Source organism: Alligator mississippiensis, chromosome 10 (assembly GCF_030867095.1).
Source record: "Alligator mississippiensis isolate rAllMis1 chromosome 10, rAllMis1, whole genome shotgun sequence".
Classification (NCBI taxonomy): Eukaryota; Metazoa; Chordata; order Crocodylia; family Alligatoridae; genus Alligator; species Alligator mississippiensis.
This window is the reverse complement of record NC_081833.1, coordinates 67,219,859-67,233,459: the sequence shown is the minus strand read 5'-3', so window position 1 is coordinate 67,233,459 and position 13,601 is coordinate 67,219,859. Positions and strand designations below refer to the sequence as shown.

General features: G+C 42.5%; 1 long non-coding RNA gene across 1 annotated transcript in view; it reads left to right on the top strand.

Annotated features, from left to right (window-relative positions):
* The window catches only part of LOC109283349 (uncharacterized), a 66,262-nt gene that overhangs the window by 29,696 nt on the left and 22,965 nt on the right, over positions 1-13,601 (top strand). The gene's annotated exons all lie outside the window — the stretch shown is intronic.

Genomic DNA, 13,601 nt, shown 5'->3' with positions numbered 1-13,601 from the left:
TCTTCAGAATAATGTGTAACAAATACTGTAATTTGGGTTTCCATTCATTAATAAATCCCTACCCTTCATGAGAGCTGTAGTCACGGATGGTCTGGCAGCCATTTGGGCTCTGCAGTTACTGAGGATAATCATAATTCTTTAGGGAAAATTTACACACTGTTTAGCAACTATGGACCTTATGACTATGCCCAGAGGCAATTAAGTTTTTTATAATGGCAACAGAAGGATTCCAGTGAGTTGTTTTTTTTTTCTGTATCTCTCTCTCTCTGATTCTCCCTCCCGCTTTCAAGTGTGCACTGAAAACAGTAGCTATAATTACACATGCCACTGAAAATACAAATAAAGTACCTCCCAAACCATAGTTATAGCAGATACCTGTCTTTTTTCAATAATATTTGGCAGGATGGGATAGAATGGGAAATAGGGACACCATATATTTTGGCTATACTGAAGACCATTGGGTAAGTTTCTGTTGGCTCTTTGGATATACTATTTGCAAAAACGATTATTCTGAGGGAGTGGGGCAGGCTGTGTGAGTGTGTGCACATGCACACGCACACACACACACACAGACCAGAGCCGTTACATTTTCATCTCTCCTTCCCTATGATAAATATGCAATTATCATTAAAAAATCCCTATGTGTAGGTACATCATTATGTTATATATCTAATCCTATTAAAGACAATCAGCAAGCTTTCATCCCAACAATCAGTCTTTCTGACTTAGGGATCACTTGGGTGAATGAGATCCCTAGAAGCACAGTGAGGGAAAAATAGACTCTGTTTAGGAAATGTTACTTCATGATCATATTTGCACAAGAAATAAGGGCTATTTCTTGCACTGCTAACATAGGATATATTCAAAGGAGTCTTGCATGTGCACAAACAGTTGTTCAAGGAAACAAAAACACAAGGACATGTTCAATGAAGGACTTTTTAACAGATTCAAATGGATTCTCTCAACAGATCAAGAAAGGAAAGTCAGCATCATTTTATTAGGTGCCACACTTAGGCAATTTGTTTTTTATTTCAATAACTTGTGTGTTGCTGCATTAAGGTGTATAGCAAGGTTACCTTTAAACATTTTGCAATGTCACTGGCTTGTTCCCACCTCAGCTGTGATTTGTCCTTCTTATTAACCTCAAATGCATAGGAAAGCTAATTAGATTGCTTCTTTTTGTCATGATTTCATAACTCCTTAAAATTCAATATTTCTAATTATGGAAAGAGTAAATAGAGATTCCAAGGTCTTCTGCTGATTTCAGAACACCCACTTTATTTACCAGAAATAGTTACACTATAGATATATTTAAAAGAAAATAGATTGCTAATAGGTTGGTCCTCGTGTACTTCATTCTTCAAACAGCAATTTTTCAACTTCAAATACTTTTCAAATATGCCTTCTCATCTAAATTAAATTAGCAATATGAACAGTACAAGAAAACACTAGCCTTGCAAAAAAGATTGCTATTTAAAATGTAATGTTGAAGAATATAACATCAAACAGTAGTTGTAAAGGCAAATTGAATGGTTTTATAGATGAAATACAATGAATTGGGGGAGTAAAAACCCAGGCAGAATGGGGTTCCATATACAGTACAATGAAGTATATAGTCCATGTCAGTTTAAGCTTTGTAAAACACCATTTTGAACATATCCCTGCACGCTTGTCATTAGATTGTGGCAGCCTACATACTAATTATTGTTATTTCCATGTTGTACACTAGTTGCAGAAGACTCAGAGGCACTGTACTGTGGGGACACAGCTTGGGGACAGCAATGAATCTCCTACAGCCACTCTTACTCCCAACTACTAGGGGCTCTAGAAGTAGACACAGAAAGAAAGGTATATTCTGTGCCGGTCAAGTAGACTTTCTGCTCTCAGGGTACCATATTTCACAGTGTATAAGTCAAGTTTTGAAGCCCTTGAAGCCCAATTTTTAACTCTTAAAATTCAACTTAGACTTATACACTGTAACATCATCCCCTGTGAGTGGCACCAGGCTTGGCTTTCAGCTTGCATGGCCCAGGCAGTGCCACTTGCAGGGGATAGGGCTGCGCCAGCTGGGTGCTGAGCCTGGCTTCATCTGCTGCTAGCTGTGCTGCTGAGTGCAGAGCCCAGCCTCGTCCCCTGCAAGAGGTGCTGGGCTGGCACAGACATGCTTAGAGCTCAGCAGCACTGCTTGCAGCAGACAGGGCCAGGCTTGGTGCTTGGTTGGTGCGGCCCAGGTAAAGCTGCTCACAGGGAATGGAGGGCATGTCAGCTGAGTGCCAAACCTGGCACCACTCACAGGGGATGTAGACAGGGATGGGGCTGGGCTCACTGCTCAGCTGTTGCAGTCCCATCCCCTCTGAGTGGCCATGCCAGCTGGGCATCGAGCATACTGCTGCTCACAGGGGATGGGGCTGCACCAGCTAAGTACTGATCCCAGCCCCATCTGCTGTGACTGGTGCTGCTGAATGCCAAGCCCAGCTGAGCCAGCCGAGCACCGAGCCTGGTGCTGCTTGCAGGGGACATACCTGGGCTTGGTGCACAGCAGTGCCACTTGCAGCAGGCAGGGGTTGGCTGGCACATCCCCATTCCCTGTGAGTGATGCTGGGCTCAGTGCTCTGCTGGTGCAGCCCAGGCAGTGCCGCTTGCAGAGGATGGCACCACACCAGCCAAGTGCAGATCCCGTCCCCTGCAAGTGGTACTGAGGTACATGTCTGCCCCCCAGGTCCCCAGCCTGCAGGGGCCGGTATAAGTCAACCCCATATTTCTGATCCAAAAAGTTAGGAATTTTATATATCTGGTGTATAAGTCGACCTAACTTTTTGGATCAGAAAAATGGGGTCCACTTGTACACCGTGTCGACTTATACACAATGAAATATGGTACACTTGCTAATGCTTTGGGATATCTTAAGAACATAAGACTGGAATAGGCCACTGGGACGTTGAGTCCAGTCCCTTGCATTCTCTGGCAACATTTTACCCAAGGATTTTCCAAAATCATTGTTTCAAAGCCTCACACACAACTGCAAGGCATGAACTTGGGAATACCTTCTAACACATACTAGATAAAAGCAAAGGAGAAAGGTACATGGCCAATGTGCTGCCACTGCAGTGTCAAAAAAATAATTGGTTAATATTTTCTCAGAGAAACCTAGGAAGAGGATCATGCCCCATAGTATGGAGGAAGGCAACCCCCTGACAGTCCCTGCTCGACTGATCTAAGGATAAAATTCCTGCCTGACCCAAAATTTGACAGTCAGTGGGCACGTCTACATGTTCATTGATGCACAGTACTAATCAAGTACCAATTAAATGCACAGTAACCAGAATTACTGTGCAGTAGTGCTAATGAATGCCTTTTTGGTGATGCTACTGTGCAGTAGCATACTAGCACTTGTATTTTGACCCCCTTGTATTCTGAAGTGCTCTGGGTAAGAATACAAGGGGGTCACAGGGAAAGGTACTTAACGGTGGGTGTATACTACAGACCACCCAACCAGGGGGAAGAGCTGGACCGGGAATTCTTGGGTCAGCTTGTGGAGGCAGTTAAGTCGAGGGATGTGGTCATCATGGGTAATCTAAACTACCTGAAAATTTCCTGGGAGGAGCAGTCAGCCAGGTCTGACTGCTCACGTAGGTTCCTTGCTGGGATATAAGACCGCCGCCTAACCCAGGAAGTCCACAGTCCCACCAGGGGGAATGCCCTGCTGGACCTGGTCCTGGCCACAGACGATGACCTGGTAAGGGGACTCCAGGTCCTCGACCACCTGGGCGATAGCAATTATCGCCTACTGGAATTCACCATCCAGTGCTGGGTGTCAAGGGCCTGCAGCAAGGCGGTAGCCCTTGACTTCAGGAGGGCTGACTTCAACGAGTTGAGGAGATTGGTAGGAAAGGCATTGCGGTTCTGGAGAGTAGGGGAACCAGGCGTCTAAGACGAGCGGTCGTTCCTTAAGGAGATGATCCTCCGAGCCCAAGGGGTGACAGTCTCAAGGCGAGAGAGGGCAAGAGTGCTCAAAAGCCCTCTTGGCTCACCAAAGGCATTCAGGAACATCTAAAAGCCAAAAAGGATGTGTACATCCAGTGGAAGGTGGGGGCCATCATCAAAGAGGATTATACCTCCATAGCAAGAGTATGTAGGGGGGCTGTTAGGAAGGCTAAGGTGGAGATGGAACTAGGGCTAGCAACAAGGATCAAGGACAACAAAAAGTCCTTTTTTAAATAAATAGGGCACAAAAAGAAGGCACCAGGCAATGTGGGGCCCCGGCAGGATTCGCTTGGCAACCTGGTGGGTGCGCCAGATGAAAAAGCAAACCTTTTTAATACATTCTTTGCCTCCGTTTTTCTGAGCAGGGACTGGGACTTCTCCCCCACTGAGATATAGGACAGACTCAGGATTGACTCCTCCAGGCCTAGGGCCAGGCAGGACTGAGTTAGGGAACTTCTGGAGGGGCTGGACATGTTCAAATCAGCAGGTCCAGATGCTCTGCACTCCAGGGTGCTGAAGGAATTGGCAGGGGTCATCGCAGGGCCCCTAGCACAGCTTTACGAGTACCCTACTTCTATGAATCTATGAGCACTGTCCATGCTGTGACGTGCTACTGAGCAGTGTTATTAGGTTAGTGCGCAGTTAGTGTTTCATGTACATGCACCCAGCATAATCCTGAGTAGAAGAACAAGACCCTCTAGTCAGGAATCTTGGACTTTTCTAAGTACCAGGCAGATTATTAGGGCACCCCAATCAAGAACACCAGACTGTTGCTATGGCCAGTACCCCAGTGCTTTAGAGGAAGACAAATCCCCAGCCCCTGGAAAAGAAAATAAATCCTTCTTGGCCCCAGCAAAAATCCTTCGACACCTGGGATTGCTATTCTTTGCTTGCAATGTTGCTATACAATAGTTTATCCACTGGCCTCCATTTGAGGATTATACAAGTATTCATTATGAGTAAGTGGTTGCATCAAGCTTTTGTTCCCATTAACTAGTACCTACTTACTTCTTCAGAGGGTAGTAATATATATTGGGGCAATACCATATTAGATAAGATGTCTCCATGTTGTGCCTTGTATTTGTCTCTTTAAGATTTCCCCCCTCCCCCCTCCCCTCTGCCCTCTTAAAAAATGAACAATAATTTTCACCACAAACTGTCCCTTCACAAATAACGAAAACTATGCATTAAATGTGGCTGGTCCACCATGCAAAGAGGAGTTCTGACAAAAAATTAACTCACAGAACTGATAATCAGACTTAAACTGTTCTCCCTGATAAAGGACTTGGCCCATTCATTCTACAGCAGAAAAGGATAATGAATCAAATAATTATATCTGTCTGCAGGCCAGATTGTAGAAATGGATGGAAATTATACATTCTAACATAAAAATTAAAGGAAATAATTTTGCTTGTATTTTATAGCTCTGATTTTTTTTCTTCCATCAGTATATTTAAGACTAAGTTGTAGGAATGGAGTTTTAGCCATATTGAAGACAAGGCTTTCATTGACTTAACAGGGACCAGGATTTCAACTGTGGCACATTCCGTACAAAAGAAATAGATTGACTTGGTTTATATTTAAAATAAATGGGCCAGGGCCTCAGTTGGTGCAATCAACATAGCTCTATTGAAATCAACTGAGGTACAGTGACTTACTGCACACAAGAATACAGAACATTGAGTTTAAATATTCCTCAGACATTCACTGATAGAAAATGTTCTTTTCTTTTTGCTTCCTATCTCAAAATATGTCTTGACCTACAAACCCAATGCTTGTTCTGTTTTTCTTTGTTGCCTGTGTATAAATGTGCCTTTGATAATTTTTTTAAGGGGGCATGTATGTTTGGAGTGGAGGAATCAAAAAGTGATATAAATGGAAAAATCTCTTATGGCTTGACAGTGGCCCCAGCAGAATAAATGTTCCAATAATCCATGCTCAAAGTGACAAGAGGACACGTGTGATTTTTGGCTTCACTCCAAGTCAACAAGGGTCATTTGTAGCCTTGAGACATTCTTAAGATGATAATATTATATCTTTATGCCTTATTTAATACATGCATCAAGAAAAAGTTTTGGATGAAATACCACCTAAGGACTGCCATACCAAAGAGTACAACAGATAATATATCATTAAAAGGGCAGCAAAGAAGGAAGGTGGACAGTGATGTTAAAGTGACAATAATTCAGTTTCATCTGTATCCCTCGTAAGACAGCTAAGTTACTATGCATTGAGAGCTAGACACCTGTTAAAACCAGCAGAAACTAAGAGGATTGGAAAAGATATACTTGCATGTCATCAGTACCTTTGTGAATAATATAATGTGCAGATATTAGTTGTATGAAGTTAGCCAATTTATGCATATCTGTAGTACGCACTAAGTTTCAAAGTTTTAATATTGCTCAGTTGATTCTCATATGATTTAAAATGGTATAAAATAACCTTGCTGCTGGAGAAATGGAGGGACGAGTGGCTGAGCAGGAGCCTGGGGGCTACAACTTAACCCTTCATGGGCTACCAGTTGGACTGCTCCGATTAACTGGAAAGATAAGCAGAAGTAGGTCTGTATGATGTGATTTCCAAAAGGCAAGCTAATAAATTAAGCATACAAGTTAGTGAAAGAAATAGGACTGAAGAGCTCAACAACTTGACTCTGGAAAGAGTTGGAGTTTCTTGAAGTCAAGGGCACAAAAACTACCTGGAATGTGCATTTCAAGGATAGGAAAAACTTGTTGAGAGGAGGTCCAAGGCTAAGTGGATGTATAACTACTTCAAAAAGAATATTAGGAGTAAGCAGAGAGTCTACAGGGAATGAAAAGCAAAAAAAAACCCAAAAAAAACTGATCAGCAGAGAAAGCTATATTTCAGAGGTCAAGAAGTATAGGGATAAAGTGAAAATTGCTCAGTCAAGCTGACTTAGACTTTACAAAGGAAATTAAACAAATAGCAAAAGGTTCCTCAGTGACATAAATGAAAAAAAATAAGGATGAGAGATGTGGGACCACAGGAAAGAGTGAAGATAAGATAGATATTAAAGGATAAGGTAAGTATGACCCCAAAAGTAGGAGTACCTTCTGCTTCAGTTTTCAATAATGATGATGATGTTGAAAATGGTAGCTAATGTCAGATTGATAATGGGAATGAAGCTAAAAAACAAAAAATTACACACATGGAGTGGAAGCAAAACTCAGACCTCAGAATTCTGATAGAAATGTTACATGAAATCACAGGCCCAGTAGTTAAGACTGCCAATAAATCTAACAAGTTGGGAGCTGTACCATATGACTGGAGAATAGCAAACATATAGTCTGTATTTAAGAAAAGGAAAAACAGCAAGCCAGATAACTGCAGGCCTGCTAGTCTGAACTGAATAATATGCAAGGGTTTAGAGGAAATTTCAAAGGAAAGAATAATTAGAGATATAGCGAGAAATGGAAATTGAGATAAAATGCAACATGGGTTTATCAAAGGCAGATCATGCAAGCTTAAACTTGTATTTTTCTTTCATAAGATAACTGATTCTCTAGACAAATGAAATGTAGTGGATCTAATCTAAATTAAATTCACTAAAGCATTCAATACACAGCCACATCAGAAATTATTAGTTAAACTGGAAAAGAGAGGAATTAGTAGAAAAACTGTAAGGATAAGAAGCAAGATAAAGGAGAGATGACACAGGGTTGTGCTGACAGGGAACTAGTGGGCTGAAGAGAGGTGACTGAAGGACTTCCTTAAGGATCAGCCTTGGAACATATCTTATTTATGACTTTTGTCACAAAAGTAGGAGTGACACAAACTTGTTTATGACCCAAACCTGGAAGGGACTGTTAGTGCTGAAGAGGATTGGAATGCCATACAAAAAGAACAGGATGATCTTAAATGCTAAAGGAATATAAATGCCAAGGAATTCAATAGGACAAAATGTAAGATCATGCATAGGGGGACTATTAACAACCAGTTTTATTGCTGGGAATCACCAGTTGAAAATGAAAGAGGAGGAGGATGACAACTAATGCACACAGGTCTACCAGAAGATGAGTGTAACATCCAAATTTAAGGAAGTGTAGAGAAGAGGAGACTCCAATGATACCCACTGAAACCAGTGAAAGAGAAAAGAGCTCTTCAAGAGGCGTGTTTCCAGAGCAGCTGCTCTGTAATGCTAGAGAAGCCCCAAAAGGAGAGAGGAGAGAGCAAAGGCCTGGATGGAGGAGGAAGAGAGGGACACAAGGAATCTCAGGGAGGAGCCATGTGTCCCAGGACCTGAGAAGATGGGGAAAATGGCAAGCCAGCACTCAACTGGCTGAGGAGCTCTGAGAAGCTCCATTAAACTGGGAGTCATTGACAGGAGGAGCGCCGCTGAGGGGGTGGTGCCCAAGCTGAGACAACTGTCCAGAGAGGAAAGGCTAGCTGAGAGAAGCGTGGCCAAGTCCCAACTGAAAGCAGTAAAAGTTTTCCTTTTTTTTTTTTTTTTTTGTGGGGGTGGGGGGAATCTGTCAAGTTGGCATCCTGGGAGTCCAATGAATTAGAGAGTCTAGGGACCAAAGCAGCTTGTCAGGTTTAAGAGGGAAGGACTTTATTTGGACTCATACCCTCAGAAGTAAAGGGCGAAATTGGTGGCTGCAGCCTGAATGGGTTTTATTTTGTTTCATTTTGAATTGTTTTGTTTTACATTTTCAATTGTAAAAAGGGATTTTATCTCGAGTGAGACTAAATGCTGGACTTACCTGAGCCTGATGAGGAGGGCTGTTAGTCAGTGTAGAATGAAATCCACACCTCCAATCGTCAAGATGTGTGAAAAACTAAAACATAAAGAAAAGAAATTTAATAAATAAAAAAGTAATAACAAGAAAGACCACTGTGTAAGATGCAGGTTTATGAAAGTCAACTTAACATGTACGTGGTGCTAGACTGGGGTATAGGGAAGGTTGGAGCCCCAGGAGAAACCGATCTCGAGGTCCCAATGTGAAGTGGTGTATATAAAGAAAACCTCCCAATATACATCTTCTCTCAACATCAAGACATGGCAAGCGAGAGTCAGGGCCACCACTCAGACATCCCCACAAGGGATCGTGATATGTATGATTCAGGTTGGGAAGGTTTCCATTAGTTCTACCCTTCATTAAATAATGCAATTTCTCACAGGAAGATATTTTGGAACAGGAGTAGAGGATGGGCTAACAGGATGGTCAGAGAAGTGGGAGACTATCATATAAGAGCAGACTAAACAACCTTGGTTTATTAGGCCTAGTAAAATGAAAGCTAAAAAGGGACAAGTTTGCTCCCTTTAAGTCTTAGGGCAAAAACTTTTATGGTTTTAAGATGATCTCAGGTATCCACAATAGTAACAGAAATCTTGTGAGAATGGGCTTTCTTGTGAAACTTGCAGCAATCCTTATATCCAATTAAGCATAATTTCTATAACACTCATCTATCATGCTATAACCTACAACAGTATTAATGGATACATTTCAGGACAATTTCAATATATGATGATTTAAAGCTAATGATGTAAATAGATATGTCCCAAATGACTTAGTAGACGTGGGTCAACTCCTACTCACATGAGTTAAAGTTACTTGCCTGAGTAATCATAGATTCATAGATGTTAGGGTCAGAAGGGACCTCAATAGATCATCGAGTCCGACCTCCTGCATAAGCAGGGCTGGCAGCATGGACAGCTGCCTTCACATGGTAAGTCTGAAGGGGATGGGGGAGGGAAGGGGTGTGGGGGGCAGATCAATGCCCCCCACAGTGAGGGAGGGGGCAGGGGCAGATGCTACCCAAAGGGGGGTGGGGGGAGGACATGGGACAGAGCTGCAGCTCGTGGGGTGGGGACAGCTCCTGCTGCTGCTTGCACCCTGGGAGGGTGGGGGGACATGTGCCCCTGGATCTACGTGGCGCAGGGTAGGCTGCAGCTGCGGGTGGAGCCGGAGGTGGCACTGCGCAGCACTTCTCGCCCATGGCTGGGCTTAGCATGGGCTCTGGCAGCACTGGGAGGAGGCTGCAGCCACCCAACATTTTGCTACAGCTCTGTTCCCAGCTCCACGCTGCCACCTGGAGCAGCCCTGGCTGAGCGCCCCTCCTCCATACAAGTGCTGGGAAAAGCTGTGGCTGCGCCGGGCAGCTGGTGGTAGCATGGAGCTGGGAGTGGAGCTGTAGCAAGATTTGGGGTGGATGCAGCCTCTTCACAGTGCCACTGGAGTCCACTCCGAGCCCAGCCCCCAATGAGAATAGCTGTGCAGCACTGGCTTTGGCATCACCCACAGGTGCTGCCTACCCCATGCTGCACAGATCTGGGGGCACACTCCCTTTTGCCCCCCACTCCCGGGGTGCAAGAAGCACCAGAACCTGCCCCCACCCCATGAACTGTGCGTCTGTCCTGTGCCCTCTCCCACCACCCCTGGATAGCACCTCCCCGGCCCCTTCTTCACTGCAGGGGGCATTGATCTGCCTGCCCCCCACGCCCCCTCCCTCCCCTTCCACCACACTGGATTTACCACCTGGAGGCAGCTGTATCAGATATCAGATCAGTATCCACCGAAATGGCTCCTTAAATATCAGCTATTGGTAATTGGCCCCCAAAATCTCTATCGGTGCACCCTAGTAAATACACCCAAATAGTATACATTTGTTTCTAATGTTCTTATTTTCAGTAATAAATTGGTGCAGAGCTGTGAGGTTTCATGAGACCAGAGCATATATTTTGTACAGAATACATTTTTGGCATAATCATTTCTCCACTTATCTTTTTTTTCTCCTGGATCCCAAGTGGAAATTAAATTAACATTTTTAACTGCCTGTTTTAACTTTGCCATAATAAAACAGAAGAGTTATGTCTAAGCTTTGGAGCAACAAAAATCAAATCTAATAGTTGGTAAAGCAATTTTTCTGAAATTTGTAAACACTATACTGCCTGGGAGAGCCTGCTGTTGTTAGTAATTTTGGACTGAGTCCTTTATAGCTGCTTATTCTAACATGGCTTTCCATCCTGTTAAAATGTCATATGGATAAAGGAGTAAATTTTGACAGCTGTGACAGGATTATCATTGCCGAGGAAATCATATCCCTGGTACTCATATGTTTCAGTACATCTATTTTGCTTTGTCTTTGGCCCCGAGTGAACCAAAATTACCTTTCCAGAGAAGGAGAGAGAGATAAAAAAAAAGAAACAACACATTTTTATTCTCTTATGAAATCTCTGTTGTATATTGAAATAGTAGGAAAAAAATATTGTTGGATTGGCATTTTGTGTTGTTCAGACTTCGAGGATAAGGCCAGATTTATATTTTCAAGGACATAGCCCAAATCCATTTGATTTGATCACAATTAGCCACTTGGGATTTTTGTTTGTAAATACATTAGATGAGAAGTATTACAGAAGTCTTGACTGGTATTAGGCCCTCAATCTGTTCATTCATGTGCAGTGTGGATAAAGGCAACCCAAAATTATATTTGTGATGCTCTAAAAATTACTCTGAACTTTAAGACCATGAGAATTGCCATACTGAATCAATAGTCCATCTAATCTGATGGAAGCTGAAATCTTAATAATCTGAAGATGTTGAAAGGCCCCTGCATTACGCAACTGTAACTTTACTCCTTTGCACTCTTTGTCTACTACCAATACAAAAATCAAGGAACCTGTGGATTGAAAGACAGACAGCAGTTGTTACCAGCACTGACATGGGGGATACCGAGTTCTGGGATTCACTCTTGAAGATACTTGATATAAACCTGTGATTTGGGAGTTTTCTGTATCATCCTCTAATATTTGTAGATTCTACTGCTATATTATACAAAAAAAAAAAATCATATGTCTACATATATACGATAGATATCAACATAAAAATACACATTTAAAAATCTAATGGGTACTCAGCATTAGACATCCTAGATCATTATCCTTTGGGGAATACTCAGTATTTTATTAGTTATTTCATTAAATAATTCATCAGTTTATTTTCCTGAATCCAATGATTTATTTGTGTCTGGAATTATCTGGATGGCTACAAACATCTCCAAAGCATTTTTGCCTTAGGTTGACTGAAACAATAGGTCATTTCTTCTGTTTTCTAGCTGTCTGGGCCTCCATATTCACTTGAGGGTGGCTAGAGGTCATCTTGACTAATTTCTTTAAGTTGGGACTGCATACCCTACATACAGAAGTATTTTTGAACTCTTTTAGTGTAGATAAAATGGCACAACTCCTTTCTCCCTACCCTGTATAGCTTATTCTTTGGTGAGAAGATTAATAAGCACCTTTACATCAGCTTATCTGGTTCCACACAAAGCTTACACTATTATAAGAGTATGGGAAAAAACAAGAAAAAGAAAACAGTTTTTACCCTAACTGGGCCTATTTATATTTGTACAAAACCTGTGCAGAAACCAAGCCTGAGGAAGAGAAGCTGCATATTATGCATTCTCTCTGACTAGTTGCAAAAAACCTCACAGTTGTTGTGTTTTGAGGCTGGTCTAGTACTTTATCGCTCTTTGGTAGCCTCTGCCTTATACAGCTTGGGGATCAATGAATAATTTTCAGTATTTGCAATCATTTTTTATTCTTATTAGACTTACAACCTGTTGAGAAAGATCAGTTCTCTTTTCTGTGGTTGCATACAAAGACTAACATTCCTGTCCGTGTATTGAGGCATTCAATATTCTGCTCTTCCCTTTGCACAAACATTTCCCAATACAGCAAATCAAATTCAACCTCCTGTAATTGTTACTGTGTTTTACAAGGATGCCCTGGAGAATGATCAACCAAAACAAGATCTTACAAACACCTGGCCATTTGTGAAACAGTCAACCTATTCAAATAGAGGTATCTTGTATTTAATAGGCTAACATTTGTGCTCCCTTATGGGTTCCATATGAAAATGGTCACTTTATCAACAGTGCAATGGAAATGTTATATCTGAGGTCCACTCTATATGCTACACATATTATGCAATTAACTGCTAAACTGCACAATTAATTTAGACTTGCTACAATTGCAAAGTAACTATCATGCCTTATAAATGTCTATCCAGCTATCAAATTAGAGCAGAAAAAGTGTAATAACTTTATGGCTGGTTTCTAACCAGCTTTAATTTGCACATGTAGCATAGATTCATAGATGTTAGGGTCGGAAGGGACCTCAATAGATCATCTAGTCCGACCCCCTGCATAAGCAAGAAAGAGTGCTGGGTCTAGATGACCCCAGCTAGATACTCATCTAACCCCCTCTTGAAGACCCCCAGGGTAGGGGAGAGCACCACCTCCCTTGGGAGCCCGTTCCAGACCTTGGCCACTCGAACTGTGAAGAAGTTCTTCCTAATGTCCAGTCTAAATCTGCTCTCTGCTAGCTTGTGGCCATTGTTTCTTGTAATCCCCAGGGGTGCCTTGGTGAATAAATACTCACCAATTCCCTTCTGTGCCCCCGTGATGAACTTATAGGCAGCCACAAGGTCGCCTCTCAATCTTCTCTTGCGGAGGCTGAAAAGGTCCAGTTTCTCTAGTCTCTCCTTGTAGGGCTTGGTCTGCAGGCCCTTGACCATACGAGTGGCCCTTCTCTGGACCCTCTCCAGGTTATCCGCATCCTTCTTCAAGTGTGGTGCCCAGAATTGCACGCAGTA